Below are 25,550 nucleotides of genomic sequence, written 5' to 3' on the forward strand. Positions count from 1 at the left end.
AGGGGGAATCACCTCAGATCAGATTTCCTTCCCCTTCCCGCTTCTTTCTTACATCTTTCAACATCTGTAGTGTACAAAGAACTGATGTAATACCATTAAGGGTTGAAACCGAGACTCAGGAGAGGTCAGACAACACACTACACAGTGGAAGAAGCAACACTAGCAACCAGGTATAATAGGTGCACCCTTACTTCACACCATCAAAAAGAATGAAGTATATTCAGAATGCCTCAAGTGTGTTGTAAACATCAGTGAAATAATAATCCAAGCACCATGTTTAATGCTCTCAAGAGAATACCAAAATGATCAATATGAGGCAAAAGAGAGTTTATTAAATATAGTAAACTTTGAGAACTAGTAATTACTATAGGAGTCAGTAATAGCTTCTAGTGCATTTTTATTCCCGGATTTGTTCTTATTTGTATCCCTTTGAGAGGTAGTGCCTAATACCACCTTCATGATCTTGTGACCCCAGCAAGAGAGAAATTGGTAAGGGAGCAAATATGTGTTTAAAAGCCAGGTGTTATGCTTTATATATGTCTTTTTCCTTGCAAAATTAACCAAGTTAGTATTATTTCTACTTTACAGATGAGGAAACTGATGCTCAGAGTGATTAAATATTTATATCGTGGCACCTTAGCATCAGTATTCATACCCAGGCCTGCCTGACCTGGAATTCCCAGTTCATTCATTTATAATATCTTTCATTCAGTTTTTCCTAATATGATTTCCTATCAGATATCTTTCGGTCATTTCAGAGAAAGAATTGAATGGTTTGTATGATGTATAACATTTAAAAATATGTATATACATTACAATATTATTCAGCCTTAAAAAAGAAGAAAACCTTGCCTTTTGCAACAACGTGGATGTCAGACAGAGAAGAAAAAACACTATGTTCTTACATGTGGAATCTAGGAGAATTGAACTTGTAGAAATAGAGTGGAATGGTGATGGCCATGGGCTGGGGGTGGGGGAAATGTGTGAAAAGCTACAAACTTCTAGTTATGAGATGATTAAGTTCTGGGAATCTAATATACAGCATGGTGACTGTGGTTAACAATACTGTGTTATATGCTTGAAATTTGCTAAAAGAGTGGATCTTAAATGTTATCACTATTAAAATTAAAAAAGGTAGTTTTGTGAGGTGATAGACATGTTTACTAATCTTACGGGGTAATCATTTTGCATTATAAACATGAGGAGTCATCACGTTGTACACCTTAAGCGTATTATACAATCTTGTATGTTAATTATATCAGTAAAGTTAGAAAATAACTTGAAATAGAAATTACAAAGTAAAAAAATGCATACAATTATAAATGAGCCAATAGATATTCAAATTATTATTTGATTGTCACTAAATAAAGTCCTTAAAACTTTTGATGTCTAGTGATCATTAGAAATCCATGCATATATACAAACATACATATATGTAAAAGAGGGGAAAAGGATAATGTAATGACTGCTTTTTGATCACAGTCTGTACCTCTGAAAAATAATAGAAGTATCACCCTATGCTTGTACACTTTGTTCTTGTTAACTTATGGATATGAATTTTTTTTAACCATCTCATAAAAAATCATGGTGCAGTACTATATTCTAAATTTCCAACAGAATGTTATTTTTATTTGCTTTGGAGAATGTTGAAGATTATTTGCTTGAAAACAATAACAAAAAATAGAGTCTGGGAAAATCTGCCCTGGATTGACTGGAGTCACATACCAGCTTGAAAATTAACTTTCTGTGTATGTGTGTTTTGGGTTGGAGTGGGGGGAACAAACATTAAAAGTGTAAATAAGGGAGGAGGATTTTTCTGTGGAGGACTGGTAGGGTAAATAAGAATGATGGATAGTCATTACAGAGTACATCTGAACATAAAAGAATAAAGGTTAAATGTTAATTGAAGCTGGCTGCATCTGCTACACCATCTTTATTGGGGAGGGCAGGAGTTAGGAAGGCAGCTGGGATTTTCAGTTGGTTGCTAAGTCTGTGAGCTTAATCAACTGGTGAATTTCATTTCTGGGAAGAGGTACGAGCAAGTTTTGACTCTGCTAATATTAGAGATGCTGAGAGTTTTTGCCAGATAACACCTCTCTCTCCCTTACTGCCTTTCAATCAGATGCCTTCCTTTTCTTTTTCTTTGGGGTGACATGTTTAGTGCTTTTATTTTCTAAACTAGACAATTCTTAGTCTCTTCTAGCTGGGAAACTTTAAAGCATGTCAGGAACCACCCTGAGTAAATTCTGTGTAACGAATTCTGAGATGGCTCTAGGGGTTTTTTCTCACACCAACGACAACAAAACTGAAGTACACTCCAGCATCACTTACATTGGGGTTTCTGGAAGATAGCCTTTAAGGAAGATGAACCCGTGCTCTGATTGCTACCAGACTACTGGTGATAATATGCAGAAATAAATGAATGCATTCATTTAAAAACAAAAAAAAAAATCTCGAAAAGTAAATGCCTTAAGATATCTATGTGCTCTGACATGTAGACAGTAAATTTTATTACAACACCATAGGACTGTAATTAGTATTAAATAAAGCAATGCATGCAAAAGTAGTACTATATCTTGTGTATCTATTTACGTGTGTGTGTGTGTGTGTGTATATATATATGTATATATATATATATGTATGTTTACTGCATCATCATTTCATAAGATCCTTTTATTAAGCCACCTAATAAACCTGTAAGGAATGTAGAATGGAACTTAATTCACCCTAATTTACACATGAAACTGAGGCTGTAAGTTATCATGTGACTTCTCAAAGGTACTTAAACAGCAGAAATTAGACTAGAACCTAGGCGCTCTGACTCATAGCTCACTGTACATAGAGGGTAGATTTATATCAATGAGAAATCTGTGACTGAAATAACTGTATTTGTATATGATTATGAGGCCTAGTAGGAGACAGCATTGTAGATTAAATATATTTAACTGCTTGTAAATCTCAAGAGGGCACAGCCTGTGATGTTAACTCCTAATTGCCGCCCTGACGAGCAATGCATAACATGGAGTAAGTGCTCAGTAAACATGTGTTAAATGAATGGGTGAGTAAAACAGTCACAGCTTTTAGATGACTTGCTCTGCTAGGTTTAGAATGCAATAGGAAGCTGCTCGTTATTAAAGATGATTCAGAATGATTTTGGTAGATTTAACCGTCTTCCATTTATAATCTGTTTCCTGTTAGTAAATATCAGAACTTCTTTGCTGATTTATTATGCTTAGACCAGCAAACCTAGAGTTGTTTGGTTTTGCATTCTGTCAATAATCTATTTGAAAGCAGTATTATCCATGTTCTTGGCACCAAGAATGAAGGGAGGGCACTTTGGTATGCTTCAAACTTCAAAAACTGTTTCTTTCAAATGATTATTATATTGATATTTCTTAAAGAATTTATGGAGAACTGGACTTCATGATCCTAGGATTTACCCTACATCATCAGGTTGTTCAGTTATTGTATTTAAAGTCTTAATGTATTAGGACTTGACTGGAGAAGGAAATACCAAGGAATAAAAAGGAAAATGTGACACATAGTGAAATACATAGTCAGTTATATAAAATGTTTAATTATCATATTAATGAAGCCCAAAAGGGGAGAATTCATTCTACAAAGTGTAAAGCTTGATATTCCATGTAAGCCCAGCATGGGATATTTTATACAACTTTGGTTTGAGAGTTCTGAGACTAGTTGCGATTTCTCTTGAAAGAAAGATCCTATTAAATTTATTTTCTGGGAGTCTGCACTGTTCAAGACACCAAAGAGAATAAATGCAAATATGGGAATTCATATTCTCCATTCTCAAGGGCCTCATGGCCTAATAGAGAGCAGGAGCCAAAACAAATTATCTTTAATAGAAAGCACAGTGGTGTGAGTGACTCAGCTTTTGATCCACATGAGTTTGCAAGAGGGAAATCACATATAGTGGCTTATAAGATGGAGCTTCATAATCTGGTGGTGTTTGAGATAGTCCACAGAGTCTGCATGATAGTGGGGTATGTGACAAGCGAGTTAGAGTGCACTGGGAGGTGCCCTTCATGATGTGTGCTGATGCAGAAAGGGCTCTTTGCAACTGCATCATGTAGAACTTCCTTTTAGGCTATTTCCCTGTTTATGGAACTTGTGTTGGCACAGAATAAACAATACAAAACTAAGCAGTCTGTTTATTTGATAACTTGGGCAAATGAGTTGATGGTGAAAGAGTTTGGAACTCATACCTAAATGAGCTTTTTGTATGATTTTGTATTACGGCTCTGGTTAGGACAGGTGGGAGTAAATCTCTTAGCCATATCACAGTCATATTAGGATTTACCTTCGTTTGCAACTTTAATTTATTTTATAACATAATCATATTTTCTGTGCTTTAAGTCTCTTGAAATGGACTAATATTAACGAATAACATGTTTTGGCAAATTTCAGTTTATCTCAAATGGTTGGGCTATGGACTCTTGTAGTTATTCTAACCTTGTGGTAGCTGGGAGTTTACAGAAATACTTCACATAGGTTATTCAATTCCCTAAATTAGAACAAAAGAAAATAGTTAATGTTTAAAATATTATGAACATAATTTGAATTCAATTTCTTACTTAATTATTCAGAAAGCTGTTTCAAATTCTAGAGGTGTTCTAATTTATCCATAGATGTGTCTGTTGTTATTCCTTATTTTCTAAGAAATAAATTATGGCCATTTGGCCTTCCTGGTAATTTCAATCCTGGATTCTCAACCACAAGATCAAGACTTCTGTTTTTTAGGCTCCTACATAAATCTATTATGTGAATTACACTCTTTTTTAAAGCTTTGAATTATCCAACACGTAATGATTTGATGTGATAAATATGGCTTTTAAATTAAATTAATGTAGCCCAAATCAGGAAGCCATAGAGATCTATGGAATTTTTAAAATATTAAATATTGGCTGGGGGGTAGGGCGGGGTAGTTAAGTCCATATTTCTGCTTCATAGCTGCAAGTACTAGGATGACTAATAAATATTCCAGGCAGTGCAATATTCACTTTCACTAAGGTATTGATACATGAGGATCATGGTAATTTAGTGAGCCCATTCTCATATCTGAGTGTCAGCCTAATGAGGAACATTATATATTAATATTAAAATTCATCTGTTCCACTGGCTTTCTCTAGTCTCTTATTATGGAATACTGTTCATTCTTATATACTTAAATGCCCTCCCCAGAAAGTTTAAAATATTCCATTCCAACATTATTAAAGCTTATTTATATATTGGCAATTAAGGATTAAGGCAATCCACTCCTACTCACTGATACGTTCATAAAGCACCTATTGATCTACAACACTTTCTGCTGTCATTGCCAAGAGTGTGTATAGATGATTTTAAAAGGCCTAACATGCTTTGTTTTTATCAGATACCTAAAGGTGATCTTGTTGTTACTGTTTTCCATCATTTGGGGCCTAATGTCTTCAGGTGTGTTTTCTTATCAGTGTTAAAGGCTCTTTGCTGTCTCATATAACTATATGAGATAAAAGTGCCTTTTTATTTTTATTTTTTGACTTGTGATTTTGTGAGCTCTTCCAGTACATTTTGTTTGAGTTTAGCTTTCAAATCAATGCATTAAGAAGATACACCCTTTTCTTTTGATCTTACATATTAACGTAGTGAACCGTAGCAGAAACTGCTACAGATACTTTGACTTTGGCTATCATTCATTTTCCTTTCAAGAAACAGATTTTGTAACGTTTTTCTAACATGAAAATGTTCGGACTGTCCTAAAAGTACCTTGCGATTTATTCTAAAGTGGGCTCTGATTAAAATATTACTGAGATAGTGATAAATAACATAATGATGTTTATCATTCATTATTTATTCAATAAAAGTTTGCATTGATCAGTCCAGTGACTCATAAAGTGGTTGTATTATCAAGTGTGTAAAATTAATTCATAATGATTCTTTATTGGTTGTAATTCTTAAGTAGGCTGTTTTACCACGTAAGATCAACACAGTTCTGGGTAATTGTAATATTTTCCTATTTTGGCTGTGCTCAAGAAGTTCAAACGAAATCTTTAATGACTTTTGAAAATGTAAAAAAAAGGTTCCAACCTTTGGGCTAAGCGATGTTATGAATTAAAGAGACTTCTGTACATGGTGAAAAGATAGGCAGCTTTGTTTTAAGGCTTAGGCCAAAAATAAGTCATCTCCAATAGAAAAGTTCACATATTTCTTTGTGTACTGTCAGTCATTGACCATTTTTTCAAAAGCATTTGGACTATTTGATTATTTTTTTTGCATAATCATAAGATTACATGGCATTTTCCCCGAATCCTGAGTCATTGCATTGTTTGCTGCCTATTATCTAACGTAATTTATTCCTTTATTTGCTCTTTTTTGTTAGGTCCCTGTGAGGCAGGGCAGTGAATTTAAAATTTCTTTGAAACCAAAAGACAACTCTACAATTTATTTTTCCTTTTAGGAGGAAATTAGGCTTCTGTCAAATAATTTATAAACTGTAAATACCATTAGAGAATCTACTGTAATTATTTGGAATTCTTTCAGAGGAGTTTGATACAGTTAAAAGACTATTTTCTACGTATCTTCTTACCAAGCAGAGTGTAACCTAATGGGCAGCCGTATGTGAAATGGGCTGAAGTATTATTTTATTTCTGTACTCTCTAGCATCCTTTTTCCCCCTTAAATTAAACATACTTCACTTCCATCTGCTCTACGCTATAGATGATTCACATTTATTTTTGCAGGGATATTTTTCAAATGGGTTTAAGGAGCAGATGTTTTTGCATTTATACCCGCCTTCCTATTCCTGATGCCTTTCCGCATGCACAGGGAGAAATGCATTGCCGCTGTCCTTGGTGAATTTTGCATATCTCTTTGATTTGGGCTGCTGCACTGTAATGCATGATAATGTGACAACTGCAGTCAGGCAAAACTGTTCCTTAGTTTCCTCGTATTCAATATCAATATCCCAGCTGTGCTGCTGGGATTTGAAGAATGTCTTCAGCTCTTGGAAATTCCCCCTAGGATCTTTGGGCAAAACACTGAATCCAACTCAGCCTCTCCCTCTCTGCTAGTCTCCTGTTTCAAGACTGGGTTTAGAGAAGTTACCGGTTTCTAAATGAACTTAAAAATACAAAGACACACACCCACAGTACATTTTTAGCCCAGGCACTCTTGGTATAATTTTTTTCCCTTTGTTAGGATTCAAATAAAACACGTGCTTTATTTCAAATTACATGTGCAGACATTGTCAATCTTATGTCTTTCTACAATGTGATACTTAGCAGACTATTTGGCAAACTGTGTTCTGAATGCAGATGTAACTTGGTAGAGTAGGAAGAGAAAACTTGGAGTAATAGTTATCCATTGATGTATAACAAATTTTCCCAAATTCAGTAGCTTAAAACAGCACATGTTTGTTAGCTCATGTAGTTTCTGAAGGTCAGGAATCCAGGAGTGCTTTAGCTGGGTAGTTCATGAAACTGTAGTTAATTAAGATATTGGGTGGGCTGCAGTCATCTGAAGGCTTGACTGGGACTGTAGGGTCTGCTTCCAATATGGCTCACTCATGTACAGGTTGACATGGTTGACAATTGTTAGTTCCTTGTTGGCTCAAAGAACCCTCAGTTCCTTGTCACTTGGTCTCTTTGCAAGTGAGTGGCTTATGTCACTGGCTTCCTCCAAAGTGAGTCATCAGAGAGAGAGAGTGAGGGAGAGATGGGAGACAGATGGAGAGAGACAGAAGCTGCCACTTCTTTTATAACCTAGTTGTGGAAATGACATGCCATTGGAGCAACCCAGTTATAATAAGGAGGAGACTACACTTAGTACCTGATTACCAGGATGCAGGGATAATTAAGGGCCAACTTTGAAGGCTGCCTATCACAGACAGAAATTATCTCTTTGCTGCTTAATTACTATGTGATCTTAAGTAAGTCACTGACTTCTTGAGCTTCAGTTTTCTCATTACGTCTCTTAGTGATCCCCTGAAATGTGAAGATCTTATCAGATGATAGATGCAAAAGCACTCTGTAAATATAAAAAAGCATCTACATATGAGGGTTAATTAAAGACTATATTTCTTATTAGGGGTAATATAAGGAAAGAAAAAAATGAGTGCATGAGGGAGTGAGGAACAGAGAGAAATGGAGAAAAGAAAGAAAAAGAAGAAGGAATGAGAAATGAGAAAAGAAACCCTATCCTCAGTTAGCAGGGGCCAGTTAGAGGTCTTTACCCTGTTTTTGCTCCTCCTTCTTATCAGTCATGAACTTTGCACACAAAATAGGTGCTTATGTCCTCAAGATACATAATCCTTTTTTTTTTTTTTTAGGATTAAACAAAGAAAAGCTATTATGAGTTCTTCTCAGCTGGGGCAGGTTTAATTAAAATCAAATGAATGTAAATCAGTGGTCGAAAAGGCTAGATTTAAATCACCAGTGGCCGTACTCCCTCATTGCCTTTCTCAGAACCAGAACTGAATGCTGACCTCTGTTATAAATGCTTCTGCTGTCCATGAAGTAAGGACAGCTAAGAGAGCCATTAGTTTTGCCATAAACCACTGTTCTTGGCTCAGTATAGTCTAGAATCTAGAAAGTGACTCTATTTATTATCATTTTTAATGTGTTTTCTGGAGCTCATTTACCCTGTGGATGACTTTCAACTTCATTTTGGCATCCAGTTTGTGGAGATATCATTCTGCTTTTAGAATCAAGGTAACAGTTCCTGTTCCCTCTTGGTAATTGGTGACTTGAGACCATTTACCAAGTGGAATCATCAGGACTTAAAATCCGTGTGTGCAAAGCTAAATGTATTATCCTCTCAATCTACCCTCTACATCTACATGCTATGTTGACACAATTTTTGAAAAAGTCATTTTGACATTGTCTAAAAATGGACCATTTTCCCTTTCCTTTTTCCCCATCAGGAAATAATTACAACAGATAATTGACACATTGCCTGACCGTGGTCATCTCTTGCTTCATTACCTACTCGATCCCTGACCTTCACTCTCTCATATCTGAGATGTGTTTTAGGGAAAAGATGAGGATCTGTCATTGAAGGCATTCTCTGTCCTTAAAACATGTTTTTACATTTTGATTTGATCTTTTTGAAGTGTCTTTTAAGTCAGAGCACCTGAGTCAAGAGCCACGTGCATTCATCTGCCCAGTTTCCATCCCATAAAAACAGCCTACTTAGCCAGCCCATTTCCTCAATCACCTCACATTTCTTCCTCCCATCTCAGCTCTCAAGTCAACCATTCCTGATGATACTAACTCTGCAATTGCTTTATATTTGCCTCCTCCTCCACATCCTATGACATTGTCCTTCTCTCTTACCTGTTTGCCATTTTAATAGCCATCTAATTGGCCTCCCTGAAACTTTACTTTCTTATCCCTTTACTTCATTCTCTCCATAGTTGCCAGTTTCCTTCAAAAAAACACTAATGTGATCTTGTGATTCCCCAGCTTAAAATACAGTGATAGCTTTTTATTGTCTCCATCAGCACTGCCCACTAGAACATTCTGTGTTGATGGAAATATTCTATATTTGCACTGCCCAGTATAGTAACTCCTAACCACACGTGGCCACTAAGCATTAAAATTTTGGTTGGGAAAAATAAGGAACTAAATTTTTACTTTTATTTTTAAAATTAAATGGCTACATATGGCCAGTGGTAACCATACTGGACAATGTAGGTCTATAGGATAATGTATCATCTTCTTATTTTTATCACTTTTTTCCCTTTTCACACATTAAGTCTATAAACCAATTATATGTTCCAGTGTAGAACTTGCAACTTTTTCCCCTAAATCCACACTAAGAGATGTGCTTTCTGTTGCAATTAAGACAAACTTAGATAGTCATATGTAACCAACAAATATTTATTGAGGCACCTACTAAATGTAAAACATTGTAAATGTATCCTGGAAGAAAACAGACAAGATTCCCTGCTCTCCTGAGGCTAACACTGTATTGGTGAGAACCCATGTGCAATAAATAATAAGCATAATGAAAGTAAACTATTCTGTGTTAGAGTGTGATACAAAAGGAAAAAGCAGAGTAGGATGGAGGGAATCAAGACTGCTGGTGAGTGTGGGGAGCAGGTTGTAGTTTTAAAGAAGGTGGTCAGAGTAAGCCTCCTGGAGGAGCAGCAGACATGAAGGAAGTGGAGTTAGCTAGCAGATGTCTAGAGGGGACTTATTCCACACAGAGGGAGGGACCAGAATGTCCTAGTCAGGAGTACACTTGGACTGTACAAGGAAGGAAGGGTGGCTAGATGGTGGGAGTTGAGTGGGAGGCGTGGAGAAGGTTGGCACAGTGGAAGTGGACCAGAGTGGGGACAGTAGAAATAGTGAGTATATTTTTATAATGCTTGACCACTCATGTATCTACCTTTACTGGTGCTCTCGAAATTGATTGTGTCTATCATAAGTGTCAGACTCCTCTCCCTTCTCCAGGAAGGAATCACCATTCTTATTCATACATTGATCTCTTTCTTGCTTTTCTTCATCATTTTATTGCCTATAGATATATCCCTAAATAAATTTATATACATAGAATTATGTTGGATGAATTTGTTTTTGTAACTTTTTTGTTCAACATTATTTTTGTAAGATATATTGATATTTTTGTATTTATCTACAGTTTTTCCATTCTCGTGGGTATATACTATTCCATTGCATGAATAGCCCACAGATTATCTGTTCTACAACTGATAGGCATTTATGTTGTGTTTGGTTTCGATTATTTGTGAATAGTGATGCTCTGAGCATTCTGATATGGATTCTGGTGTACTTAAGCATGCATATCTCTGTGATGTACACTGAGTTACTGAACTCTGAGTGCTAGAATGTGCACTACTCAGCCTCATTGAATAATACCACATTGTTTTCGAAGATGGTTTTACAAGTTCCCATGTATGAGAACCTCAATTGTCCTACATCCTTGGCAATACTTGAGATTGTCAGATTTTTACAATTTTGAACAATGTGTGTGGTAGTAGCTCTTTAAGGTTTTCCTTTGTATTTCTGTTAATGGAGTTGAATACTTTTTCGTATGTTTATTGGCCTTCTTTCTGAAGGTCTTCCATCCATTTTTCTATTTGGTTGTCACCATTTTCTCATTGATTTGTTTAAGTTCTTTATAGTTACTGCGTACTATCCATTGTTAGTTTTATGTGTTGCATGTATATTCTTAGAATATCTAGCTTGTCATTTCAGTCTTTTAACAGTGTCTTTGGATGAAGGGCATTTTAAATTTTAATGTGGTAGAATTTATCAGTTTTTCCTTTATGGTTCTTTTTGTATCTTTTCTAATTTTGTATATTTTCCAGCTCTGAAGGTACTTTATATTCTCTTCTTAAAGCTGTATATAATATTAATTTTTTCATTTAGGTCTTCAATCCACATGGAATTGATTTTTGTATATAGTGTGAGGAAGGAGTTTTTCTTAATATGGATTGCTAATTCAGTGCTATTCTACTTCTTTAAAAATGTTTCTTGTTACTCTTTAAATGTATTTCTTGTCCCACTAATAATAAGGTATGTGACAGTTTAAAGACTGCTCTGATGTTACCTAACCACATCTTAAAATTCTCAGTGGAATAAGTTATAAACACAGTCTCAATCTGAACTATCTAAAAACAGAATGACAATCAAAACAGAAGATAAGGGTTCTTCAGTAGCTCACAGAACCTTAAGGCAGGGATACAGCCTTAAGAATAGATTGGAATTCTGCCGTCTGCACATCTGATTCACATGTGTTTCTCTCCAGAGCAAGTTAATGGGAGTTATGGCAACTAATAGTTCTTGAGCTTTACATATCACATATCTAACTGCTGTGGGAAATCTGTTTCCATGTATGCCCCCAATTTTCTCTGGCACATTTTGTGTCAAGGGATCGATTCTGTGCTGAGTGACTCTGGAAGCTTCTCCTGTAAATTGTGTCTGGTGGGGAGAAGAGAGCAGCTTCTGGACCAACTGCTGGATGAATAGTTCTTTAGGGGAGGCATCAAGTATGGCCATGCTGCCATGTGCTTTTCCCCACAGAGCATCCAACTGGCATGCTGCCCTTAAAATGGCATGTTTTGTGGAGTTTTTCTAGTTATTCTGCAGGTAATCAGTTGACTTCCTCTTCTATCGAGGCCTTTGGAAGCTGCCTGTAGTCATTGAAATGACTCACTTCTGGGTCTGTTTCAGCTAGACAGGATGCATATATAGCTAGACAATATTTTGCTGAAAGTAATGTGACATTGAGATTTGCAGATACTATTATACATAAAATAGATGAAGTTTCTTCCATATAGCACAGGGAACTATATTCAACATCTTGTAGTAACTTCTAATGAAGAAGAATTTGAAAACGAACATATGTATGTATATGTGTGACTGAACTATTTCACAGTACACCAGAAACTGAGACAACATTGTAAACTGACTATATTTCAATAAAAAAAAGAAAATGTCCAATAAACATTCAGTTGGAGATACAACCACATTATAGTATGTGCAGCATTTTACCTGCACTCGATTAGAATTCCCATAGACTTCCAAAGTTGTACCATACATTGCATCAATTTCTGAGTACGTAGTTTGTCACTAAATAAATTCTGTCCTTTAAAGGTGGGTTTAATACATTAAAGCAGTGGGTTTGACTTAGGCTGTGTTTCCCAATAATTTTTTATTTGATTTTGCATTTATTTGATTTTGCAATTGTAGCTAATTTCAAAAATAAAATGTCATCTGTATAGGTATTGGTTCTTACTTTTCTCCATCAAAACATTTTTATTGTTGATTTTAAGTAAAATATATTTCGGCTAAGTTCAAGAATACTATCTTACATGAGCCCCTGGGTGCTGGACTTATTTTTTCCATCATAACTGTTAACTGCTCATAACCATTTTTTCATTGTTAATTTAATTGTCCTAAATGAATTTTCAAGGCAGAATAACAGATGTGATCAAGCACAGAATGTTTTCAATACGTCTTGTTATTAAGAAAAGAAAATATGGCCTTCTTTTGGCATAATGAAATATTTTCACGACAGTCACTAAACTGCATTTATTTGCTTTTCAAAGTTAGCAGGATGCAACTTTGAAATGGGAATGGCATTGTCAATAAGATTCAAAAAGAGTAAAAAAGAGAAGGGCTATAACTAAGGAGCAGAATGCTTCCTTTGTGGAATGAACTGAAAACCAAAATTATCAGCCATTTGTTTGCTTGGGAAATGATGGAATTCTGAGGCAGCTTGTACTAGGTTGGCTGGGACTCATGTCATTAAGGGGAGAATCACTGGACATACTTGCAGAGGTTGAGGGAAAGCCTCAGAAGCTGGAAGGTACCCCTCTCCTGTCCTCTCCTGTGTTTGCCTGTCCTATCTTGTCCTTCCCTCCTCTCCATCCTGCCCCCTTCCTTCCCCACCTGCGCTCAACTCCACTCTTCTTTTTCTGCTCTTCTTTTACCATTCTTAGCTGTAGGTATTTTGCATACCTATCTGTGAGGATTGAGTGATTTCCAGATGGCTCTAGGCTTTAGTCAACATCCTTTTTAGCGATATGCATTACTGTGCACACCCCTGTTCTAGACATTAATAGATAAGAAAAATGCATGAAGGACACAAATTCTACATATCAACTGAAGAAACGTGAAGGCAAAAAAAAAAAACCTTTAGAGATGAAAGGGGAAGTGTAATATCATCATCTCTAATAAGTAAGGAAATGCAGAATTTTGGGGGGTTGGTACCCCTTTCTACTATTGAAGAAGCAGTATTAATCAAAGCATCTTGGACGCCATAGTGCTGGGGCCCAAGTAGAGAAACTAGAAGCTGAATAAAGCTAGATGATTGTTCTCAAATGGCAGGGCTGATTTGTTAGAACAGTTCTCTTTAAGCAGCATGAATATCTAGCTTCCCAAAGTAGCTATGGTAAAGGAGTCAATGGCTGTAGGAATGTGTAAGTTCTGGGCTGTTTAAAATGGGTTTCTTACCATGCCTTCTATCTCCTCAGCAGAAACCTCGGTGTTGCAATTAAAATAAACATTTTATACTTGGATGTACTGAAGAAAGATATTGGGTTCAGTAACTAGAAATCATTTTCTAGTTGTTAAGGAAATTACATCCATGTTCTTTCTCCTGGGGATTCAGGAGCAGAACTCTAAATGTTTTCTTTTTTGTCTATCTGGAACAAATCTCAAAAGTAGATAGTGCCTAACACTTGCAAAAATAGAAATGACTACAGTGTTGACCAAACTTAAGTGATTTTTTTAGGTGAATTTATAGGATTTGGGGGGAAATTTCCTAGTTGACTATGTAACAAAACTAAACTTATACTTAAAATAGGAACTAGTACAGTTGTCTCTGAGTCCTTGATTTTTAAATTCTGCCATGGTGGTTTGCCACAGTAATACTGAAATTTTTTCCTCATATCCTCAGTACCTGAGTTCCCACGAGTGATTAACATGTATATGAGGCACTCACACACAGCACACACATAACACACACATAGCACACACATTCACTCACAGCAAATTAAGAGGCTTCTTAGGCTCTTTCCTGTCTAGTGTTTGTTACCCATTTGTAGCAATTAGAAATGACTGTTTTACCATTTAAGGTGCAGGTGTTATTCAGCCAGAATATTTAACAGCCCTTGTTTCCTTGCTAGAAGCCATGGAAACTATTTTTTTTAAACTTGTAATCCATTTTAAGAGAGCTTTTGTGTTCCTTATGTTTTTACTAGTTTCTGTTTGTATCGTATTGATTATAAGCTCAGCTAACCTAGTGGGAAGCTTTACCTTAAGTCACTGAACTTGAAGGACTTGTAGGTAATTTAATCAAATCCCAGCATGACAGCGTCTTGTTTATTTTCCTCAACCTTATCCTGTTTCGGTGAGGTTTTATTTTATGCTACTTCATTCATTAAGCCCATTGACAATAATTCTGTGACATGGCTTTGACTGGGGGAATTGACCCTGGGTGCCAAAGCTCAGCTGATGAAGGACTTTAATATGGAGGCAGAGGAGGTGGCCAGAAGTAATGGCTTAAGTCTATTCAGATTAGTTCCTTTTACTGCAAGTGTGAATACGAACTATAGGACATCCGCATGATATTCAGGATTCTTATTGTGGTTTGGACAGAACCATGACTGCCTGAATTTCCTGAAAAGGTTGTTGTTTGCCTCCACTTGTATCTAATAGTGTGTAATATGTCACCAGTTCCGACTGGGTTAAAATGTGGGCGTGATTCCTTTTGCCCTAATCAAAATGACAACACAAGCAGCTCTGAAACTCTTGTGTTTGCTAGCTGTGCTGGATTTGAATGTGACAGGATGTCTCTTCCATTGATTAGCCTTTTTATCCTGTTGTTCGTTGTCATTCTCCTCATTTCAGTCTCTTTAAAATATGTGCTCCCTGTTACCAAATCTCTTTTCCTGTGCATTTATGTGACTGTACGCCAAGCCCTGATTTTTGGTGGGCTGTGGGAGGCCCGGTCATTTCTATTGAACAGCTTCATCAGAAGCCCAGCTGTTAGCTGTCAAGGGTTTTCTCTTTTATTAGTCTCAGAAGGCAGGACTGGCAGGGTGGAGCCTGTTGGTATAAGATCCCAGCTGTTGTAATGGTGCTCTCGGAGTCCCTGATCATTGGAAACCAGAAGAAAAATTTGACCTTATCATAGCAGTTGTTTCTGTTTGTTCGTTTGTTTGTTTTGGGGGACTTGCAGTGCAAGATAAAGAGATGTGGATGATAACTAAAACATGACGGCAGTCCGGAGGAAAATTTAAGTCTGTTTTGCTTTTCAGACTTTTTAGAGATAGGCATTTTTGGTATGGAATGTTTAAGGTGCTGGAGAGAAATGTTAACTAATGTGGCTGTAGATAAACTTATCTTGGCACACCTTTATTTGGTAAACGGGCTAAGGAATCTTGCAAAATTTATTTATGCTTTAAAAACAGGGAGATGAGAAAGCTAACTGTTTCTCAGACGCATACTCTGAAAGTTTTTTGATGTTTAATTAAAAGAAAAAAATGCAATAAAACCAGATTCCGCTTTAAAGGGACTTTGCTTCTTTATGTCATCTTGTCTTTCAGGTTCTCTGGGAGATTTCTCTATGCCAGGGTCCTTGGGCATAGTTTAATAAGCTGACCAAATTGTAGAGTAATGGAATCAAATACCTTAAGCAATGACAATATCTGATTTCACTTCATTGTGAAAGATTGACAGACAAGAGCATGCATCATCGCAGGCATTTATATTTAAGAAATGTAACTTATTTAAAATGGGGAACCTTGAGAGAAATGCTTGGTTGGGACTGAGTCATTACCCAGTTAAAAATAACCTTTCCAGGTCATGTCGTTTTGTTTGCCGCAGTGAAATAAGTTTATTTCAGCAGAATGAAGCCATTATTAGCTTGGCAGAGTCCACTTGTCAGAATTTTATGGAGCAGAACACCGTTTGGCTGGGAAATTCAATAAATACTGTAATGTGAGAGGAGTTAAACTCCAAGGGCTGAAGGGGCAAAGAGTGGGGGATTTGTCGCTAATTCATTGTTTTACAGCTCCGATAAGAAAGCGTTAGGATATATGACGAATTATCATTAGAGGTCAGGCACACAAACCTTTTGTGAAATACCAACGCAGCAGGACGTGTGAATAAAATCAAAACCTTAACGTATATTAGGATGTATAGCACTGATGGGTTAACATAAATATTGAAGTATCTTGATTCTCAAATTTTTTTATTTTTTCTTTTGTTAGAGAGTAATATGTCTTCTTTACCTGCTCTCCTGCCCCTGTCTGAGAATTTCTCAGGGGAATAAAATATGGTGAAAAGCCTATGACAGTATAATCCAGTCATCAGACGAGTACTGCAGTATTAAAATGGAATGAAGTCATTTGTCACCTTAACTGTGTATGAAACCAAACCTGTGGCCAGTCTCAAGCAACAGCGAACTTCACCTTGAGGCAGCCTGGGAATGACTCTGGTGTGGTGAAACTAAATTCCTGGCTCCGTCCCTGTGTCATCCTAGGCAAATCAACTTCAGCAAGCCTTAGTTTCATAATCTGTAAAGTGGGGCTGAAGACTAGTACTTACCTCATGGAGTGGTTCCTAGGAGATAAAATGAAAGAGCGCATGTGAAGTCTTAACGCAGAACCTAACACACGGCACAATAAACAGTAGCAAGTTATTCCCAGTTGGATTGTAGTAGGAAACACCAGTGGCCTTAGGATATCTGGAAAATAACGAATACCAGCAAGAGTTTTTAACTTTGTTGCGAATAAGTAATTTAGTAAGTCATTAGGCTGTACTTACATGTCATTCTAAGTTTCTCAATGTCACCATACAGATGAACTTTTAAAGTAGTTACCATCACTTTGTAAGTGCTTTTTTAAATTTTGATTTTAAGATGGATTCCTTGATGAACGTTTTCATTCATTGTTCAGATTAGTAAGATTCAGTGGGCTAGAGAAAACTATGCAAAGGTGAGAGGGGAAACATATTTTGAGGTAAAATTTCACAGCTTACAGATTTGGAGATTATTTTCTGACTCCATAGGCTGTTGGATTTCATATGAAGGGGAAGTATAAAGTCTCTTTGTTTTCATGCATCTTCATCTCAGCACTAGATAGTTTGAGGGTTCTCTTCATGTTTGTCCCTAAAAGGAGTGTATTGGGTATGTCTTACCCATTTTATTAACAGAATTCAAGAATGTTGGCTGCAAACATCGTACTTTCAAAATGACTTACTGGGAAGTCTCCTGGACCGACCATTGGTCTGACCCACTTGCTGGCCCTGTTAGGCATACACAGTGAAGTGGAGGGGATTTTCACCTTGTCAGAAATTATTAGGACATTAAAGATAGGGCACCAAACCTCTTTGGGGAAAGGGTATTCGGTAAAATGTGTAAGTATAGTTTGCATCATTTGCTCAAAAGCCTGACCTTCCCGCATCCCCTGCACAGTATGATTAAGATTCAGAGAGCTCTGGAATTCATTTAATTAAAGTACTGCCCTGGAGTCCATTATTGCAAAATATTAGCATAGTGCTCTGTGTGACCTTTAAAAGTTTAGAAATTGGTAGCAAAATACAGAGGGTAAGTATTTAGTTCTTCATTTTAGTTCTTGGTATAATACTTTCTTCCTACTTTCTTACACTAATTAGTTGTACTCTCACTTTAAAAACCTGCCTTTCGTTTATGGTAAATATTTTGACATATCTTTTCCTCTGCTAGGATGCACATCTCCTGGCCATGTCTCTCTTCTTTCACTTAATACCTTTATCTCCTAGGGATATTCTCCTTGGAACTGATAGATTTAACTCACATGGATTAAAACAGACACCTTACCCTGGGCATCAGAGACAGCCTCTAAGCCTTCCAGAGAAATCTTCAAAGTCAATTAAAAAGCAACCCCTTGACCCCTAAGATTCTTGAGATAAACAGTGTTCCTCTTGACAGCTGATTGCCAGCTCCTGACAATACAATGTACTTCCCGTGCTGTTCCTTCAGTCTGAAGGTGTACCGACGCAAAACATTAGGCTGGTCATATACCGCAGAATCTGTTAATCAGGGACTGTGCAAAGTGATGGGGGAAATCAGAGCAAACCATCCCCCACCCTCTCATTGAATTCTACCAGTAATTACAGTGAAACCTAAGGAGAAGATTTCTTCAGAGTGTAATGGCTCCCGTGGGCATTTTTCACTAGAGCAGGTTAATTTATACTTAAAAAATCTGACCTCGGCGGATCAATAACAAGTCAGTGATGTGCAGGAGCAAGTCTGGGAGATACTGTAAGCAAAACATAGCTTGGGAGTTGATATGGATCCAACCACTTCCTAGCTTATTTTTGGCACAGTCTCCTTCCTTTTCTGGCATCTGTAAACTGGGTTTTAAGGATGCTTAATTGTTTCTACTTACTTTGTTCAGGCTTCGTGAGAATACAGTATTTCTTGGCCTTAAAAGTCAGACATGATTATTCATGTTCATTCATGGTGGACCATCAGGCCTTGTCCAAGATTCTTAGTGTGTCTTTCTAGGGATTGACACTGAGAGCCTGAGGTGCCCACCTGACTATGAGGTGACTTCAGGAACCTACTGTAAACAATAAAAGCACTGTGGATCAGTAGAAACCGCCATGGACATTTTGTCTTACGACACCTCGAGGACCTTTTTTCCCAATGTTGCAGAAGTTAATCCCCTTGATATCTGAGGAGGCATTACCCAGTCTCAGCGCATCATGAGATTACTGACTAGATTAAGAATCCAAGTCCAGCAACAACGTTCTAATTCTTTGCCATCCTCTGCAGTGCCTAGCACAGTGTGGAACACTGAATTGGTGCTTAAGGAATGTTTTATATGTTTGCACCTCATCTCAAGCTAAAAAGGACAGATTTGAAAAGAGTCCCTAAAGTTACCAAATATATCCTTTTGAGTAGATGGTCTAATCTTGTGTGGTAGAATAATTGTCTAGAATTTGTACTGAACATCACGTATTATACTTTATAATTTTATGGTGATAATTATGATCTGTCTAGTGAATTTAGAGTAGTTTTATTTCCATTTATTTGGGAGATGCTAATTTTAGTTTTTCCCCCAGAAGGAAAATATTTTACAGATATTCTCAGAACTGGAGCACTGGGGGTTTAAGACTGAATATTTAACACCTTAACTTCCCCCAGCTAAGCTTTTGATGTTACATTTTGGGGCGAGATTCAAATAATGTTATACTTAATCATAGTGATTATGCATTTCACCTGGTTACCACAACTAATAATAATCCAGTGAAATGAAAGTCTTTGTAAGATAAATGGCATCTCCTGTTGATCATACCCGCTGTCCAAGAAGTATCCCTAGGACAAAAAAAAAATCAACACAGTGTGTGAGCAAATATGCCTTCTCAGGCCCTGCTGACTGCAGTCTTCACAAAACCCTGGGATCTGGCTGGGTGTGTGGAACTCCAGCCTGAGCAAAAGACACTTGTTTACTGTGCTGATAAAATGGAAAGCTTGAAATAAGGGAGGAGAGACTGGCATCTTTAGATGTGTATATGTGTGGGGGGGGAGGTGGGAGGAGCTTGGCAGTGTTATTTGTAGTTGTGATGATGTGTTTGACACTCTGTGGTGGTGAATGCTCGCTCTAAACTATCCCTAAATAGAGGAGGAAAGTGTACGATGGGAAAAGTGCACATTCTTTTTTGGCTCTTCTTGACCCCTCCCTTCTCCCCTGGTCTACATGCTAATCTCCCCTGAAGACATAGGAGGTGCAAGGGTTGAGAGATGACTGGGAGGAGATGTGTTAGTTCTTAAAGGAAGGGTTAAGGAAGGCCATGGTTGCCTTGGTTGATGGTATGAGAGGCTCCAGAAGGAATAGAACTAGAAACTGTATATACAGAAAAGGTAGAATGAATAAAAGTTGCTTCCTTTGTATTTTGGTTAACAGATCCTTAAGTAATTCCTCACAATTTCTTCCTGTCTGTGTCTATCTATCTATCTTATCTACCTACCTATTTTGTCTGTCTATCTCCTGTTGTGAAATGTGGGTAGATTGCCTTGAGTCTGGGTATAAAGGGACTGGTTCTCCTCTTAGTACCCTTACCTCTGACCTCCCCTTCCCTGTCCCCTCTCCTTTCCATTTCCTTTACTGAGTGGAAAGGAAATACATCTTTAAAAATACATCTATTTTTAAAGATTTTAGAATGAGGTTGAAATAAAGAACCACATTTGTTGCTTTTTGCCCCCTCTTGAAAAGTAGTGTTTTTGTTGGTGGTGGTGATAATAAAATAGCTTTTGCCATATGCCAAGCACTGTGGTAAATCCTTTACCTGCATTACCCCCATTTGATCCACTGAGCAGCCCTCTGAGCTCAGTATTGTATTATCTCCACTTTTCTGGGGTAAAACTATGGCCCAGAGAGAATAAGTATGGTACCCAAAGTCCCAGAGTATGGAAGTGGCACAAACCCAGGCCGGCTGAGTCTCTGCAGGCCCTCCATGCCATGGCCTCCCATTTGTGGTATGGCTGATCTTCTTTCTAAGCACAGATTTTCTTTCTGTTTTTGGTAGAAGAGGCTGAAGTATATATTCAAGTGAACAACGGAATAAACATCTTCTAGGTGTTAGATGGTACTTTCATAAAGAAAGCAGAGTTGGTCCTCTGGGGCTGGGAAGTAATGACCCAGGATCCAGGGTAAGGGTGAGGACAAAAAGAGACCGGTGATCTTGCAGTATGGAGGCTGCGTCCCTGTTGGGCAGATTTGGGGTCAGCAGTCCATCCAGATACTGTCACTGAATTATCCAAAAGGGAGGGGAACGTCTCAGTGGTCAGAAGAGACTGAGCTATGTGGACTATAACAGATACTGACCAGGCAAAAAGTGGGAAGGAGCTTGGTGTCTCCAAACCTATGATGAAAAGGCACATTATCTGAGGTTTAAAGCAGGGGATACTTTTTTATTACTGATTTTGGCTTATTGTAGCCAAAATGTTACACATTGTGCATCAGCTTGAGTGGTAGAGGCTGTGGCTATCAATCTGGCCTAAAAGCAGTGTCTGTATATGTGTGTGTATGCGTCTATCTGTGGATAGAAACAAAACATGTAAACGCTATAGACTGGAATGAAAGTTTCAGAGGGAAACGCAGGGTATTGCCCCAAAGGACACAGTGGTTTCAAATCTGAGGGATTATCTAAATTACTTCTTCTGAGATAGGAAGTAACGAAATCTGAGTCATCGTCTTTTATTTTGAAAGCTTGGTTTTATAAGATCCCTCTGTGAACTGGTCTGTGCTTCAGGATGCAGCGTTCTTTTTATTCTTGTAGTTTGCACTGAGGATGTTTTCATTATGTGTCGTGGGAAGGATTTTATGCGAGATGGCAATTGGATAAAAAACAAGAATTATACATGATCCTTGAATGCAGTCATTAAAATTAGGGCTTGTCAGGCCATATCTTAGGATAAATGGTTGTAGGAGTACATTACTACATAAATCAGGAAGTGTAGTAAATAGGATTTCTGTAAAATTTAATTTATGATCATCTCTCTTTTACCAGTGATGTTTATAGCTCTGGTGATTACAGATGCATCATTTGTGTAAGATTTCTAAGTTCTGAAATGACTTACGAAAGTCAAAATATGACTTTCTCAAAATAGGAAACATATTCACAGGACAGTTTTAGGTATATCAAAAAACAAAAGCCCTAGCTCTAGTATCTTTCCTCAGTTATAGAATTTCTTTCAACAGAAAACAAATCAACAAAATTATCTTTCTTTACACACTTAGGAAAGGAGGAATGTCAACTATTTGCAAGGTTATGTAAAAATGTCATTAATTACTACCATTCTGTACTGAAGTCATTTTCCCTTTAATGCCTGTTTTTTTCCCCAGAAGGAAATACAAAGGACAAATGTGTTAATTTGTTAGCCAGTGGGGCAATATTTATGTTAAATTTAATTCTTAAACATATTCATTTAACAAGAAAGTTGAAATAATAATTTAAAGGGTAGGAATTTTTTTTTTAAAGCCTATTCTAACAATTTAAATGTATCTTTCCCTAAATGGAGTTTCTGCCTCCCATCTCTTCTGTTTAGTGGACATCACGTATACTACTGCTAGCATAATCTTACAGAACATCTTGCGTCATCACCATCATTACCACTCTTTTGTTGAATATTTATTCCCTGTAGTATCTCATTTAGTTTTCACACCATCCCATTTTGCTCATAACAGACTGAGCCTCAGTACAGTTTCATAGCTCACCCAGAATCTGACCTGACTATGTCACTGTCAGCAAATCAGGATGCAATCCTTCTGGTCTTCCGTCAGAGGTTCTCTAATTCTGTTTCGGTGTCGAACAAGGAAACCGATGGTCTATGTAAACATTTGCTATTGTCCACCTTTAAACATCAAAAGAAAACAAGGCAAAAACTTAACAAAGCCATAACTTTATTTCTTTCTGTTTTAATTCATAATTTTCAACACATAATTTTAACCGCTGTCAGGATTTGGGAATTGTGCAGTCTAAATGACACATTACTCACTTTGTGTATATAAAGGTTAATGCCACTGATATATAATCCTTCACTCCTACAGATCATTGCATCTTGGAAATTAGTGGTTTGAAAGGGAGATGAGAGAGAAATAGCAAAAAAAAGGCACATAGTTGAGGCCTTTCTGATTTTTTGTTCCTAATCCAAAGAGTTCATATATTCCACACCTATTATGTATGGTGGCTTACCTAGTTGGGCTTTCCAGGGGTATTGCTTTCCTTTACATGTTGTGTAGGGAGTTCAGAGTTATCCATCCTTGTTCCAGTCACAGTCCACAGCGAGAAGACTATCTCAGTGTCCCCAATCTTACTGCCTCGGGAAGCATGACAGCTTGGGGTACATTTTAATTAAATGTTGCCCAAGGCCTTTACTCTTGCTGAGAAAGTAAACAAAGCTTAAACAGACCCCCTTAAAAAAAAAAAAAAACCCTCTTCCCTTAAATGTTTTTTAAAAATTGTGCTTCACCTTCTACCATTAATTTTTTTTTGTAGCTGTGTATTTTAAATACCAATATAGTCAACTGATCAGAATTTTTTTTTTTAAGACATTAGAGTATCTGCTTAATTTCAGGCATCAGTGGATATATCAGCTAATGGAGATGTGCTGATTATTTTCTGTCCATGACTCACTACCAAAGATCGATTCCCTCCCTTCCCCTACCCCTGCAATACAGAGTGGGTAGGGGGAACTCCATGTCCCCTTTAGATTTACTGTTTTTCCAACATAATATACTACCATGTAAATAAATGTCCCTGTAATCAATACCCCAATTATTGCTTACCTCTAATATATTTTTTTCCTTTAAAGTTATTTTTCACCTGCAATTTGACAATTTCTATAGTCGTCTTGGATTTATGTTGAAGGATGAAATCCTGTACATGGTCTCTAAGACTCTCTGCAGCTTGGTCTTGCCACCTCTGCACTGTGGTTTCTTCTCTCCCACCATTCTGAAGGCACTGAGGTCCTTCTGTTTTAGGACTTCCCCTGTGGTATGTTTATTACATGCTTTTCAGATTAGTCATTGGACCAATTGCTTTTAAGGTATGTTATCTGAAAAAGCTGTCCGTAAGACAAAAAACAAAACAAAACAAAACAAAACAAAACAGATGAAACATAGTTTTTGAAGATGTAACTAACACACTTGTTAAAATAAATTTATCCTATATGCCCTAAATTTTTGATACCCTGTTTTATTTCCGCTTTACAAATGAGAAAACTTGCATGTCTGAGGAGCTTATTCAAGGTCATTGCAAGGGAAATAGGTGTTTAAAATATAGTTATGGTACAAAGTAATGGGCAGCTAATAGGACCAGGGATTATAGGTTTCTCTGAGCATTGAGGTGGGCTGTTTGGGTGGGAGCAAAGGTCAGTGAAGAAGGTGGCTCGAAGTATGTCAGGGAAGAAAGGCTTCATACAGAGGTTACATTTGTGTTGATTACTCATGAATGAATAGGGCCTTCTCCACAGCCAAGGCAGGGAATAGAGTTCTAGGCAGAGGGAACAGCATATACAAATGTACTAAAAGAATATTTTGTGTAGGTGAAATTATTTTATTTGTGAAGTATGGTTGTTAAAAGCAAGTGATGGAAGATTAGCTAGAAAAGTTGACAAGGTTTAAATAGTGAAGTCATTTTCTAAGTCTAGGTCAGGAGCTTCGAATTTATTTTAATTATGGGAATTCAATGAAGTATTTTATGTAGAAGAGGTTACGCTGTTATAAAAAGGCAATTCTCATTTTAGCTTTGGGAAAGTGCGGTAAGGAACCAGTTTATTCTCCTGTGTGAAACAGGTGAAAAAGCACACAACGTATATGAAACAATGATCTTTAAGAGAGTGGATATCAGATTTTGAAGGACTGTGATCCCAGAGTGATGAGAAGCCTACAAGTGGGTCCCATGATTGCCCCCGTTTACTGCTTTGAGAGAGTTTCTAGGGAGTGGCACAGGGAGAAAGGAACCAAGTTGAAACCTGGAAAACGCCCTACGTTGAGAGTCTGGGGAGACTGAAGCAGCTAGATTTGTAGGATGTGGTACCAGAAATGAAATGGCCACACAGAGCGAACTCTGGAGATCCGCACAGGCTACCCGTCCAGCATACAGCAGAGTGGGGATCAGCTGTGCGGTGAAGAAACTCTGAGAGCTTGGGGAGAAAACCACTCCAAGGAGTAAAAGAAAGAATTCCCGCAGCTTGCACAAAGCTGGGAATAGTGCCTCTTCCTGCCAACCAGAGAGGAAAGCCCCATTATAGGCAGCCAGTAGAGTGCTCAGAAGGATTCTGCTTCACAGATAGGGAAAAATTAACTCTACGCTAAACCCCAAACTGATCCCATCTAATGAATATTTTCCTTCAGTGCTTAATAATTCTTCTAGTCTGATGTTTCCTAATGATTAACTGATGAAAGTCTGTGAAGAACAGCCTATTTAATTGGTTTATGTTCCAGTTTTGCTTGTTTTGGTAAACTGAGATCCTGGTATTCTGAACAAGGTACTCTGGCTGGGCTGGTTCATGAGGTGACGTTAGGACATGAC

The 25,550-nt window shown here is 37.4% G+C and overlaps 1 protein-coding gene across 20 annotated transcripts in view; it reads left to right on the forward strand.

Moving 5' to 3' along the window:
- Nucleotides 1-25,550, forward strand: part of PTPRD (protein tyrosine phosphatase receptor type D) — a 1,876,190-nt gene that overhangs the window by 1,442,704 nt on the left and 407,936 nt on the right. The window lies entirely within an intron of this gene.

Source organism: Camelus dromedarius, chromosome 10, assembly GCF_036321535.1.
Source record: "Camelus dromedarius isolate mCamDro1 chromosome 10, mCamDro1.pat, whole genome shotgun sequence".
NCBI lineage: Eukaryota > Metazoa > Chordata > Mammalia > Artiodactyla > Camelidae > Camelus > Camelus dromedarius.